Source organism: Cyrtonyx montezumae, unplaced genomic scaffold (assembly GCF_038088225.1).
Source record: "Cyrtonyx montezumae isolate F1298 unplaced genomic scaffold, pur_monq_1.0 scaffold_13, whole genome shotgun sequence".
NCBI classification, from domain to species: Eukaryota; Metazoa; Chordata; class Aves; order Galliformes; family Odontophoridae; genus Cyrtonyx; species Cyrtonyx montezumae.
In genome coordinates this window covers 1,261,469-1,275,241 of record NW_027071859.1, presented here as the reverse complement: position 1 = coordinate 1,275,241, position 13,773 = coordinate 1,261,469, and the positions used below count along the sequence as shown (strand labels likewise).

General features: G+C 47.0%; 1 protein-coding gene across 2 annotated transcripts in view; it reads right to left on the bottom strand.

The window, feature by feature from the left end:
* Positions 1-13,773, bottom strand: part of CLIC5 (chloride intracellular channel 5) — a 59,206-nt gene that overhangs the window by 30,770 nt on the left and 14,663 nt on the right. The window lies entirely within an intron of this gene.

Below are 13,773 nucleotides of genomic sequence, written 5' to 3'. Positions count from 1 at the left end.
AGCCGTTCCAACCCTATGAAGCAATCGTGCTCCCACGACTCACTGGGATCATGGCAAGGCTCCTGTACACCCACAGTGGGAACGCAGGTAACTACAGAGAACTGCTTTTCTAAGACCACTGGGGACCTTCAACCATTCATTGAAAATGAGATACCCGAGCACGTGGGGGAGAAGAACTCAAAGGATGACAAATGTATAAGCTTGATGTATAGAAAGATACCAGAACATGTGAACAACGAGTAAGCTTTTGAGCAAAGGTGGTAACACAGAGCTGATAAATGAGAACACAGACTTATCCACAGCAAACACACCAAAATAATCCAGTGCTGCTCTTGGACAGGGTGCCCAGTGCAGCAGGCAGGAAGGGAGCAGTGGGATCCGGAAGGTTTCTAGCAGAGCTCCAGGTCAGGTTCGCATTGACCAAATAGGGTTTCAGGATCTGTACACAGTCTCTGCAGAGCATGTCTTTGGAGTAGTGATAATCAAGTTTTCTGTCACTCCAGAAACACACACAGCTAGGAACATCATAAAGGTCTGAGATGAGTCGTAGTTAATGCACCAGCAAAGTGAAGGAAGGAACCGAGAGAACCCTACAACACTGTGACAGCAACTGGCACAGATGGCTGGTGGCATTTCCCAGGAGAGGAGCAGACTCCAAACCCACACTGAGAAGTCGGAACAAAGTGTCTGAAGTCACTTAAATGGAATTTAGTACAGTAAAGCACAAGGTATGACAAGAGGAACAACGGGTCCTGTGCAAGCACGGGATGGGAAGCGTGAGGGAGGCTTTATGGAAGACCCAAGCAGTACAAACCAGCAGTGTGTGCACCCCCAGACAACGGCAGCAAGGTGATGTGATGGGTGCGTGGTTCCTAAGAGGAGCTTCAGGCAATGCTGCAGTCCTGTAGCGCGTAGGAGACTGTTTACAAAGAGATGATGGGCCATTGTTGCTCATTTCCGCAGGGAATAGGATTACTATTTTGCTTAATTTGCAACAATAAAGCGTTAGGGGGAAGAAAGAAATCCGGTGTGACTGTATGAATAAGGAAACACAAAGCAGGCTTTCCAAGGAGGTTGTGCAATCTGCACCAGCGGAGGCTTTGAAGGAATCGGAAGGCAAAAGAAGTTGGGAAAGCCGGTCTGGGCGCACCGCATCCCGCAGCAGAGCGGGGCGGCCTTCGGCATCGTACAGACCACAGATTTCCCTCTGCTTTGTGGCCAGCGAGGTGTGGCTGAACTGGAACTCACGCCCGGAGAGGTTTGTCGGGAGCGATGGGCATAGGGCGGTAGCGAGGTCCCCTCTCGTGGTGCGCGTCGGTGCTGCAGGGAGCCGCGCTCGTCCCACCCGCAGCCGTCGCATCTGTCTGCTCATCCCACAGCGTCCACAGGGCTAACGTTCACATTCTGGCCTTTCACCAGGGGTGAAAGACCCATGAGTGAGGGCAGAATTGTATTTTCAATTCACCGGTTTCTTTCTAAGCGATCAAAACCACAAGTGATTTTATGGGCTCTGGAGAAAGGAACTGGGATGGAGTCCTTTGGGGTACCTGCAGGCCACCAGTGCTGAACGATCAATATTTGAAACAACCTAGATCCTGAGAGCTGAGCAGGCATGTAAAAAACCTATTCCCTCAGGGAAACTAGAAAATAAAATGAGAGCTGCATCACAAAGGAGGCACAGGCAATGCGAGCTGTGGTACTGACCATATGATCATATGCTATGACCAGTGCTGCTGGTAGAGGGAAGGCACAGAGGAGGCATTTTTTTTTTGAGAAAGCTCAGTGCAGAGACCTCCACTTCCCAGTACAGAACCCTGCATGCTGCTGTTCTTGTAAGAATTCAATCTGTGCATCTCTGGAATTTGAATGTGTGTGAAAAACTCTGAGCCCAGGATGGTAATCTGGCCATAGAGGATATTCTGCAAATGCTGGTGAATTGCAGCCAAATTTCCATGCCTCTGAGCAGCACATCAGACTAACAAATAATAACAGCAGCCAGGTGCTGAAAGTTAATGCTGAATCTGAAATCAGATCTGGGGCTGAATTATTTATTGAAATTCCAGGACTTTATGTGCACTGTTAGAAGAGAGAGGCACCTGCAGCCCTGCAAATACACAGCTGAATGGAGGGCTGCCTCTGAGGAGGGCACTTACCACCAGAACAGACCATGGCCTTGACCTGCCCTCGATGGTCTCATTCTGTATCTTACTTAGCACCACATAACTACATCCCGTGGTGTCTTCTATAGATCCGAGTGGGATGGACGTGCCACCAGGAGCTCTGCAGAGCTCTTCTGCAGTGTGCAGGCTGTGGTCCTTCCTCTTATGGCATCTCCAAAGCTGTGGTGCTGCAGAATGAGGCAGCCTCATCCCACATGTGAGCTGACCACTTTTCCAGAGAGCAGCTCAAGTTGCATGGCAGAGGAGGAGAGCACTGCAAAGGAGCAGCGCATCGCAGGCACCAGCTAGAATTCGGTTTCATGTTTGCATCTCAGCATGAATTCCCAATGCAAGCCCCAGTAACCTCAGTAAAATACTTTCTGGTACAATTATATATCCACAGAATCGTGGAATCATTCAGGTTAGAAAAGACCTCTGAGAGCCCCAAGCCCAACCCCAGCCCACCCCACCTGCCCACGGCCCCCAGTGCCACATCTCTGTGGTCCTGGGACCCTCTGGGATGGGTCCCCCAGCACTCCCTGTGCAGCTGTGCCACTGCCCACTGCTCCTTCTGAGGAGAAATCATTCTTGATATCCAACAAAACTGGACCAAACTTTACTGTTGTGAGGGCACACGCAATAAATAGAAACAGATTTTCTGGTTCCTGGCTACTCATAGAGAAATCCTAACAGGTCTTCCTGCATAGGGGACATCTCTTCCCTGTGAATATTTTCTGGCTAGCCAAAACCACTGTATTTGTTCAAGTGATATCTTACATGACATACAGTCAAGCTTAGCCACTAAGAGGATGTAACCCCACAGGCAGCTTTTCTGAGGGCTATCTGCAAAGGAGGGGAACACAACGTGGCCTGAATATTTCATTAAATGAGAAACAGAGACCAAGTTCTGCATTTGTAAATGTAAATACTTGCAAGGAAAACAAGAACTTAAGGAGAACACACCTTAACAGCCAGTAAGTGTACACTGTTACTCACCTAAAAGCAAAACAATTTGTGTTTTCAAGATCAAGCACTCAAGAAAATAACAGTGATGCTGTCTAAAAGCTGCTGGGGAAGTCTGAATAAGTGCGTGTACCATCAGAAGTGTTATTTGCAAGTATTACATGGAATTGTGAAGCTAATGCCTGATGGAAGCTGCAGATAGGGAAACGCTGCCGGAGCAGTGAGCAGGTTTAGGATCATTTCTTCTCACAACACACTTTGACTTGATGCTTGAACTGAATTTCCTCTCATTTCTTTTTGCCCTCTATCCAGTATAAAAAAAAAACAAAACAACCCATAGCTAATTAGATTTAATGCAGTGCTACTTATTAAGACCTCACGTAATTCTTTCCATTCTTCCCTTTGTACAAAATCCCCACCACTGATGCCACTGCAGTTTCCCTGGCACCTCTTCACTTCTCCCTTCCCCCTGCTCTTGGGACCCCTGGCCATGCTGGCTGCTCCCAGAAGACACCAGTAACCTCCACCCATGTCTCTTGCTCCATCTCTTCCCCCACGGAAGTCCCTGAGAGTCTCTCCCAGCAGCTTCTCCTCTCTGGGTCTCTCCTCCTTCCATCTCATCTCAATGCACACATCTGCTCTGCAGGAAGACGCTCCCTAACAATTATTGCTACCAGAGCACTCAGTCTGGGGCTGATGGAGCAGGATGCTTAAAGCAAGGCCCAGCCACGTAATAGGGCCCAGTCAGCTCTAGAGAGGCACTGAATCCCACCCTGCTCCATCTCAGAAGTTTCTACAGCAGCTTTTTGTTTTATCCTGAGCCCCTTGATCCAGGGCAAGAGAGCACAGCAGTTTCCATTTCACTGTGATTTGCAGAATGCCATACGAGCAACATAACGCTAAGCATCCCACATGAAAAGTTCGTTGGAACATCCAAGTTAGCTCATTAACTGGGAAAGCAGCATATGCCAGGAGAACTGCTTCCAAATCTCTCTGAAATTGACATTTTTATGAATGTGAAAAGTTACAAATCTAGATAAGCACTACACATTTCCACTTCCATTGAATAACCAAACATCAGCACAAAGCCTCTTTCTGATAGCAGGGCACATCACGATTGCCACTAATTGTACCCACTCTCAGACGTCCTGAGTATGGTCTGTTTATTTAAACGTTCCCCATAAATCCCTGGTGCAAACTGTGAAAGATGCCCAGAGGCTAAATAGGAAAAAAACAAGTCTTGTCCATGCAAAGTGCAGGAAGATGCTGACATGAGTGTATGATAGGGCTGGGGATGTTGGCCAAGGTCAGGGACAAGAGGCAGTTCCTTCCACTGGAAAAGAAAATCACCATTCCAAGGTTACATTCCCCACACTGTGTCCCTCTCATGAACACACAGGCTGGACCTGGGTGGCTGCATGCAATCAGCACTTCTTTATTACTATTATTATTCCCGCAGCATCATCTCTTCTGACATAAATATAACAGCAACCTTCAGGCACAGGTCCAGCTCACCTGGGAAGACAGGAGGTCTTCCATGGATGCATGCCATAGAGATGCTGGTTTCATCAGTCCCAGGTGGACAAGTAGGCAATTCCAACTCCAGAACAAGTGCTCCTGCAGCCAAGCTGCCTTTTTTATGGAGTGAATAGTGAGAAGCATGACTCCCAAAGTGTTTAAAGAAAAGCACAGCCAGAGATGAACCGAACCCAAAAGCTCACATTCATGCATGCTCAGGAAAGGCTCTGGGCTCCAGAGCTCAAATCACAGAATACTCTCAGTTGGGATTCTGACCCATAAGGATCACTGGGTCCAACTCTTGAAACGGGGTAAGTGGTTTTGAACTTCATACAAGACCCAGATCTAGAACTGGATCTACAGCTAAACTGGGGATGGGAATTGGCTGACATTAAAAGCAGAACAAAAGCAAAACTCCAAAGTTAGGGTGCCTCAGCTCAAGGAAGGGCAGCTCCGTGAATTATACCATTTGTCTGAAATTGCATGTGCCAGCCAATGGTCAGAGAAGAAAGTGAAACGGATGCAAGTGCTGGAGGGAGTCTGAAACAAGGCTCTGAAACAAGGCTTCGCACAGAGCGAGCTGGAGGTCTGGGTCCTGACTTCTTATCCTGAAAAACTGAAAGATGTGGGAACACAACAACAGAAACTGCCATTCTGAGAGATCCTACAACCTGCAAGAACATTCCACGCTTCAACCCCTCTTCATCCAGATGGCTTTAAAAAAAAGCAAACAAAAAAAAACCCACTACCAATAAAATAAACAGGCCAAACAACAGCAACATTGGCTCATCACAAAACACAGGGCACTGAAAGAAAGTGATTTCCTCCCGTGATACGCATTTGTATCTGTTTGGAGTAAGCTGCCCATTCAGCAGCTAGAAGCAAAAGGAAAGCAGGAACACAACGTGCCTGTTGACCCACACAAATCGAATCACAGTCTAGAAAAACAACAGCAACAATAGCAGCAAGCCATCAGGGGACCACTTGTTTTGGACAATGCACAGGTACAGACACGCAGCAGCACCCAAAATAACAACAGCTATAGGTGGTGGGTGGCTAGGGTTAGGGTTCAGGGTGATTGCTGAGATGCTATGAGGAAGAGAAGCTTGACACAATACTATAGAGAGAGACACCTGCCCGACCTGAGGACTGATTCAGAGCTGTGTGAGGATCACAGAATCACAAAGACCCATCTTTGAAGGCCCTCCCGATTTCTGCCACCTGCATACCAAAAAATAAGCAAATGCTTGACCAGTCCTGAAGCAATCCTACGCCATTATTTCACCCTTGATTCCAAGAGATATTTTAAGACACGCAAGTGGCCTCTGAGCGTTGCTTCTATCAGAGTAGCTTTGATCAAATTTGAGCCAAATTTCAGTGACACAGAAAAGCAAACCTCTCTCCTGTGCTTGAATCAAGCCCTACTCTGGTGTGCCAATACACCCTACCTGTATTGCAGATCTTATGGCACGTTTATTCCTGTTTCAACTCTTTCTATACATTTCTTCAAAGTACATCCAGTCTTTACCTGAATCAAAAAAAAAAGTCTTCTTTGGTGGTTCATTCCAATGGTTAGTGACTTTTACAGCTATTATTAAACTCATTTCCAATTCCATTAGAAATTCCATTAGAAATATAATGAAATTCCATTATATCTGACCTTAACTAATGGTTAACAGCACTTGTTGCACTCATTACCTCTATATTTTAATGCCCAGTACAGATGCACTTAATATTGCAGTCAAATGACTTCTGGAATTTAACATGAACGAGACAGACCATCTCAAAACCAGCAATCTTTACTCTGTAAATCTCAAAATCATTTTTCTCTTTCCCAGTGTGGCAGCACGCACAAGCTTTCTGTGTCAAAATCTATTTTTTCTCTGAATGTTACACTGCTGTTGAGCTTTACTGTCACATGTCTTCAGTTTGGATCATCTGTCTGCCTGGATTAGCTCTTGATACATTGGGACTCAACTGCTCGCATGGAGCAGCACACATGCCTTAGAGATGAGTTTCCCTTTGTAAATTGTGGAGCATCCAACTCAGATGTCTTTACGAGCAGCAGAGGTTAGAAAATGCTACATGGGCTTTGGCATCTTCCCTGTTAACAGAAAGGAAAACTAAAGCAATATATAAATGAGGCAGAGTTCCTTCTCCCTCCAGGCTACGTCCCCAGTACCATGACTGGGTATTGGTGAATGGAGAATCGAGCCATGATATTCTTCTTAGTTGCAAGGAAATCACAGAATCACAGAACTGTAGGGGCTGGAAGGGACCTCCAGAGATTGAGTCCAACCCCCTGCAAAGCAGCTCCCAGCCCAGGTGGCACAGGTAGGTGTAAAGGTGGGTCCTGAACGTCTCCAGTGAAGGAGATCCACCACCTCTGTGTGCAGCTCCAGTGCTGCATCACTGCACCGTGAAGGAGAAATCAACATACATAAGAGAAGCAACAAAGAAAAAACATTTTACTGTTATTATGACTATTGCCACATATAATCTCTGCAAGTTTTACGTGTTGGAAAATCACGTTTTAAGAATTTGAAGCAAAAGAGAATCAGACCAGGTTCATATATTAAGCTTTGACCATTCTTGCTACATTTTGCATCGAGTAAGCAAAAGTAAATGCCACGATCTTCTGCCACGTGCTCTGCCTGTATACAAAACCAGGGACTGTCAACACTGAGGATTTAGAAGAGCAGACAATCACCACCCAGGCAATTTCATCCTTGTGTAACGTTATTTTTGCCAAAGCAGCTATAGCAGGGATAGGTTCAACTCCAGCTGTCCCACGGGTGCACTAATTAGCCATCGCAATACAGCTCTCCTGGAATATGTTCTAATTAGTGCTTTACCTGAGCTCTACGCATGGTGGTCAGAAATACATATAAAGGAGCAACCGTCAAGCTCATCTGGCAATCGAGTACATGGAAGGAAGTTGGAGAAGAACCAGAACTCCAGATATACATCAGCTCTCTGGTAGAAGTTGAAACAGGAGTCCCAGGAAACAGACATGAAATCACAGGAACTGAGACACTGATTCATCTGAGTGCCCACGAGAACAAACAAACAAAACAGAGAGGCTGGAAAAGAAGTCATTACAGGAGATGCAAAACCCTGAGAAGGAAAAAGGGAAGGCTGGAAGAAGTGGATGCGAAAGGAGCTTTGACTCAGCTGCTGCCTGTTCCCAAAAGCAGACAAATGCCCAGTTCTGTTTGGTCAGATTTGTTTTATGTCCAGGAAAGCAAGATGCTCAACACTTCATTGGGAGACAGCTGTATAGCAGAGACCTGATCCCATCACACATTTCTACTCTAAATGGGGGTCAGGATGCCCTTCTGGGGATAAGGGTGAAGAACATTCCCTGCTTCCCTGTGCCTCCACATCTGGTTGAGGACTACAGTCAGCATGATACAAAAGGGGAAGTGAGACCAGCACACCCTGGCAAGTTTGCCAAGGTTGCCAGGAAGGCAGAAGAGCAAAAGAGGAAATAAAAGAGTCTGGGTGGTAGGCTAGCAATACGGCCAAGGTTACGCTGCAGAGTGCACGTGGCAGGATCCTGTCAGATTTTGACTAGAAACACGGATCCGTTTGTAGCATGGAAAGTCAAAGATATCATTTTGGGGGACATTTGGGGCTGTTCTAACACGGCAAAACTTTGCAGAGTTTTTGTCTGCCCCAGAGTGGCTGGAAAGTTGCCCAGCAGAAAAGGGCCTGGGGATACAGAGCAACAGCTGCTGAACATCAGTTGGCAGAGCACCCAGGTGGCCAAGAGGGCCAACAGCCTCCTGGCTTCTATCAGAAATAATGCGACCAGCACCAAGGGCAAAGTCACAGAGAGACTTTTTACAAGGACAGGTTGTGACAGGACAAGCAAGAGTGGTTTTTAACTAAAAGATGGAAGATTTAGGTCAGATGTCAGCAGGAAATGCTTCACTTCGTGAAGCCCTGGCAGTGCTGCCCAAAGCTGTGGATACCCCATCCTTGGAGATGCCCAAGGAAGGGGTTGGAGCTGGGTGGGTTTTAAGGTCCCTTCCAACAAAAGCCATCCTGTGATTCTGAAGTCACAAAAAAGCCATGATGCTGATTAAATTCATCTAAACTACCAAATATATTTTTTTCAGATGTGTTTAAATACCACAATTATAACACAGAGATGAGTCTCACTGCAACACAGAAGTACAAACAAATGGGTGGAGCAAAGAGGAGAGGAAGGAAAGGGAAAGAGGATCTGTTTTGGACATTATCAGTGATAAACTCAGCTGTGCCAAACAAAACCCTTGAAGCTATTGTCAAAGTACATAGTCCAGCACTTCAGGCACCTGCTCTGATTTCCCACCCCAATGAACACCGATGGATTTCAGCACACAAACTCAAGGCCCTCCTTACACCAAGTGATTCCTTCCCATGGCCTTGAAGAAGTCTTTGATGGAATTAAAAAAAAAGCATTATTGAAACGTTTTATTCATTGATAAAACTTATCATCTCAATGCCAGTTAGACTGTATGACTTGACTAAATGAAGAGCAGTTTGAGAGATCTTCCACCTGGCTGCAAAATGGAAATGCCAGCGTTCATGACATCAATCATAGCTGGGATTAGCGTACTGCTGTCTTGCAGATGATGAAGAACCAGGTGTCCTACAAGCACTACGCAATGCAGTTGCCTAAATGATCACGCCGTTACTTTACACGGCCTTTGTACAGCCTCCCTCCAAAGCCTGTTTGACACAGCCAGGTGAACCGGTGCTAACATTTAACTCTGGAGCACAGCAGCACTTCCTACCGGCTCTCTTGGAAAGGATCCCTGTGTATTTTTGGGATGCTGTGTCAGCTGATCCCTGTGACATTTACCATCCGGGAAGAGCTGCAGCAGAGCCGTGTACTGCCCATAGAAGTTCCCTGGGCACACTCACTGGAGTGCCACTGGCGTCACGGGGCTGTGACACTCCCAGGAGCACGGTGGGAGCCCAGGGCAGGCAGCAAGCTGTCTGCTGCTGAGCACAGAGCACCCAGAGCATACCCGGCTACTTCCAACTCAAGTTATAGCAACTTGGAGCATCACTAGCTCCTTGCAGAGGAATTAAAGCCCTCTCTCAACTGATTTGACTACACAGCTCAAAAAAAGCAGACAGAAGGGAGGAGTTCGTAGGCAGAGTTCACCCGAAATCTCAGAAGTCCTTAGGGTGAGATTTCTCAGAAGACACGAGCTGCTCTAGGTGGCAGGAGAGTGATTGTGTCCCTGCCAAGTCCCTTCACACACTGACCTCCTGCACCGCTCGCTGTCTGTCCCCACATTCCCTCCAATGAGGCTCTTGTCTTGGCACAAGACAAAATCTGCAGGCACTCAGAGAGAAAGCAGACACACAGGCTCTGGGTTGTGTAACTCAGGCGAGAGCTTCTTTAGGGTATTGTTTTTCTTCCACACAAGGAAAAATAACCCACTTGTACTGTTAAAACACTCTCTAAGCAGCTACTTCTTAATTAATTGAACGATTTTTTTTCGGTAATACAGACTAAAACAAAATTAGACCTTGCCAAAAGAGATTTTTTTTTCTTCCTTAACTCTGTTCTTTTTATTTTATGGAAAATGCTGAATTAAAAGACCAGAGAAGCAAGCCTCAGTCCACTTAACTGTGTCCACAGTGGGTTGCTGCTACCTTGCTTGTTAAAAAGGTGTGATTCAAAAATCAGGCAGCCTGACTCTCCTGCACCCATTTTGTACACACATCGCAGAATCATACAATCACAAGGTTGGAAAGGGCCTACAAGATCATTCAGTACAACCATCCACCCATTCCCACTGCTACCACAAGCTGCTAAACCACATCTCGTAGCTCCTCATCCAGACATAAACACCGTGGGCTTCAATGGGGTTCATCCAGACTCAAAAAGAACAGAGTGAAATAGGAACTGAGCCAGAACTACACTGAAATCATTGCATGGAGCTCATGAAGGACGTGCAAACAGCATTTGGAAAATTATTTTCCCCCCACTACATATGCTGATGTCTGGAGTAGTAGTGAACCTGGTCTGGTTGGGTCACCTTGATAACGACACAAGGTTAGCACGAGAGGAGGTGGGAGATGCCAGTGAACTTTGGAAGGAACGTGAACTGTGGTGCCCAGCACCTGCACAGCAGCTCAGAAGGGATGAGAAGTGTGTGATCCTTATCAGCATAGATGTGCTCATATCAGCCTCCAGGGCAATAGCTGACGACTGGAGAGGAGTGCAAGCACGGTGTGTATCTGTTCTGTAGGGCGTGTGCTCCTCCCTTGACAAAATAAAGGCTAGGCAAGTCAAAGTAACCAAAAATACACTATTGTTCATCACCAGGTGGGCTGAACCAGTGTTTCAGTATCACTACTACTCCTTACTGTTTTTTCTTCTCTATTACTTCCTCTTTACCTAGAGTTTTGTATGGAAGCCAAAAGGTGAGTTCATAACAGCCAATAATATACTCAAACGTTTTTAAGAAATGAACTTTGTGCCTTCCAGAATGTTTCTCAAGGGCAGTCCATGACCCACGTAAACCACAGACCCTGCACTGTCCCCATGGGTTACAAGAGTCCTGACAACTTCTCTCCCTCCCAGTTTGGGAGATGAGACCAGCGTGGGCTTTATAAACCACAAAATCTGAAACTAAAATCAGTCTTCTTACCACAATGAACTAAAAAATCCCACAGAATCCTCAATAGTGGGGAATCACTGCTTGTACTGGGAATAACCTTTTTATCTATGTCTTCCTTTAAGGCTACATTACAACCATTCACCAAAATCCCTACCTGGCTTCCTCTGAAATCAACCTGCAGCAGAGATAATTAAAAATAATCATAGAATCACATCCCAAGTTGGAAGAGACCCCAAAGGATCTCAAGTCCAACCCCAAGCCCCACACAGCATCCCCAGAGCCCATCTCACATCAGAGCTCTGGCAGCCTGGGTAGCTGTGCCCTCTGGGACACAGCCTTGCCCCCGTTCCCACCCCCAGCCCCCCTGCTTCAGCTCTGTGCTGTCCCTTTGGGCCCTGACCTTTGGGCTGCATTCAATGAAGAGAAATTGCCTTAGGCCTCATAGAAATTATACAATAAAATTAAGGTGTGTGAGTAACAACATTTTAAAAATATATATATATTAATTAAAAACATTAAAAAAGGGCAAAAAATGTAAAACAAGTGGGTTGGACACCAGACCTCTACCTCTGCAGCTGACCAGCTGAGTGTGCTGGGCGTGCTTTGTGGTGGGATGGCCTCATTCAAAGGCTGACTCCAGGTTCAAGGTCTTGAGAAGCCTCCTTCCTATTTCTCTACATGGGTTCTGGGTGTGCCTGCAGCTTCTGAGCAAAAGCTGAACCTCTCTGGGATATTGACTGCAATCCCACAGCAACGCCCAGTGACTGCTGCAGCAGCACTACAACCTTGTGAGCATCAGAGATACGGGTTATCATCTGTTGTGTTGCAGAGTACTTCTACAGCAGGAAGATTTATTGAGCAGAGCGTACTTTGGACCATTTGTGTGGCTTGTTTGCCTTCTACGCTGCACTCATCCTGAGCGATGCAAACAGACAGCTGTACTTTTGAGGCCTGGTTGTATCCTTTGTTTCCCCATGTAATACAACATATCTACCCTCAAATTAACTTTCTGGATACCTATCAGTACTCAGATACTTGAAATGCAAGGAACATACATCCAAAAACACAGCAAATAAAAAGAAACCAGGAGAGCTCTCTGCTCCCTGGCACCAACCTGTGCTGCAGCAGCCAGGCTGAACAGAGCAGAGCCAGCATCCCCAGCTGCCAGCCCCATGCACCCCACTTTATCCCAACCCAGCTTTGGGGCTTTCGCTCTCAGTCAAGCAGAAACAACGAAGCAACTCATGCAGGTTAGGGTACAAAAGCACAGTGGGACGAACAGGGATGTGAACAGCGAGGTGTGAGAGCAGCCAGAGTGCCCACATCCCACACACACGGCCCTGCTCTGCTCCCAGCCCTCATTCACGCAGCTCCTGCTCGGCAGGGAGGAAACAGAGCAATTGTGTAACACTTCCCAGTCTCTCTCTCGATTTTTTTTTCTTGCTCCTTTAACCTGAGACACAAACTGCTTTTGTGAGAAGCGCTGAAAAGCAGCCCTGCTCTGCTTTATTTGTGCTCGGAGAAGACCCACTTTTCACCTAATCACAGAACGGCAGGGTTGGAAGGGACCTCTAGAGGTCATGGGGTCCCATCCCCCTGCCAAAGCAAGGAGGCACCCACTGCCTTACACCCACCCGACCTCCACGCTCCTGGCTGCACACCCGGCTGTGGGACACTGCTGTGACCCCAGGCTGGGGCTGGGGGTGCTGTGTGGGGCCGGGTCAGGCACAGGGAGCCCAGTGGGTCCCCCCCTACTCGGGCCATTCTGTGATTCTATGATCCTATCACCTTCAGCTCTACTCCTTTAAACTCTTTCTTTCTTTGTCATCCTCTGAGCTGTATGCTTTAACGTTCCAGGTACACGCATTGCTTTTCAGCTTTACAGACTTTTAATTAAATGAATGGCACTTCTCCAGAACGTCCAGAACTGCCATTTCTCAACCTAAATTGAAGACCTCCAGGAAGATAGTAATTAATTCTGCTGCTGCAGCTCAGCAAAGTGTGGGCTTTATGTGAGCCTCGCCGCGATTCCCCAGCACGCATTACCCAGGAAGTGCCGTTACTGAGAATGTTCTCTCTGGGGTTATAAATCCTCAGCTGATGGTGATGGCATGGCTCAGTTGGCTGTGCCACTAATGTGTGGACCCAGAGCTTCAGCCGTCGTGCTGGGACGTGGCCTGGAGTTAAACAGAGAGACACGGCTGGTGGGCATGGTGTGGGTGGGGTGGGGGTGGACTCGGGGATCATAGCAGTATTTTCCAACCCATATGACTCTGAGGGCAGCCCAAAAACCTGACTAAGCTATCACTGAGCCCACAATGCATCACATCAGGAGAAACAGCTTGCAGAGGGAAGGCACCAGGGCAGGTGGACTCTTGTCAGATCTCTATTCACTACAGAGAAACAATACTTCTGCTCTGCCCCGGTCAGAGAGGCTGCACCTGAGCTGGCACGTTTTGGAGGATGCATGAAAAGGCCACACATGCATGTGTGGTATGCAGCTG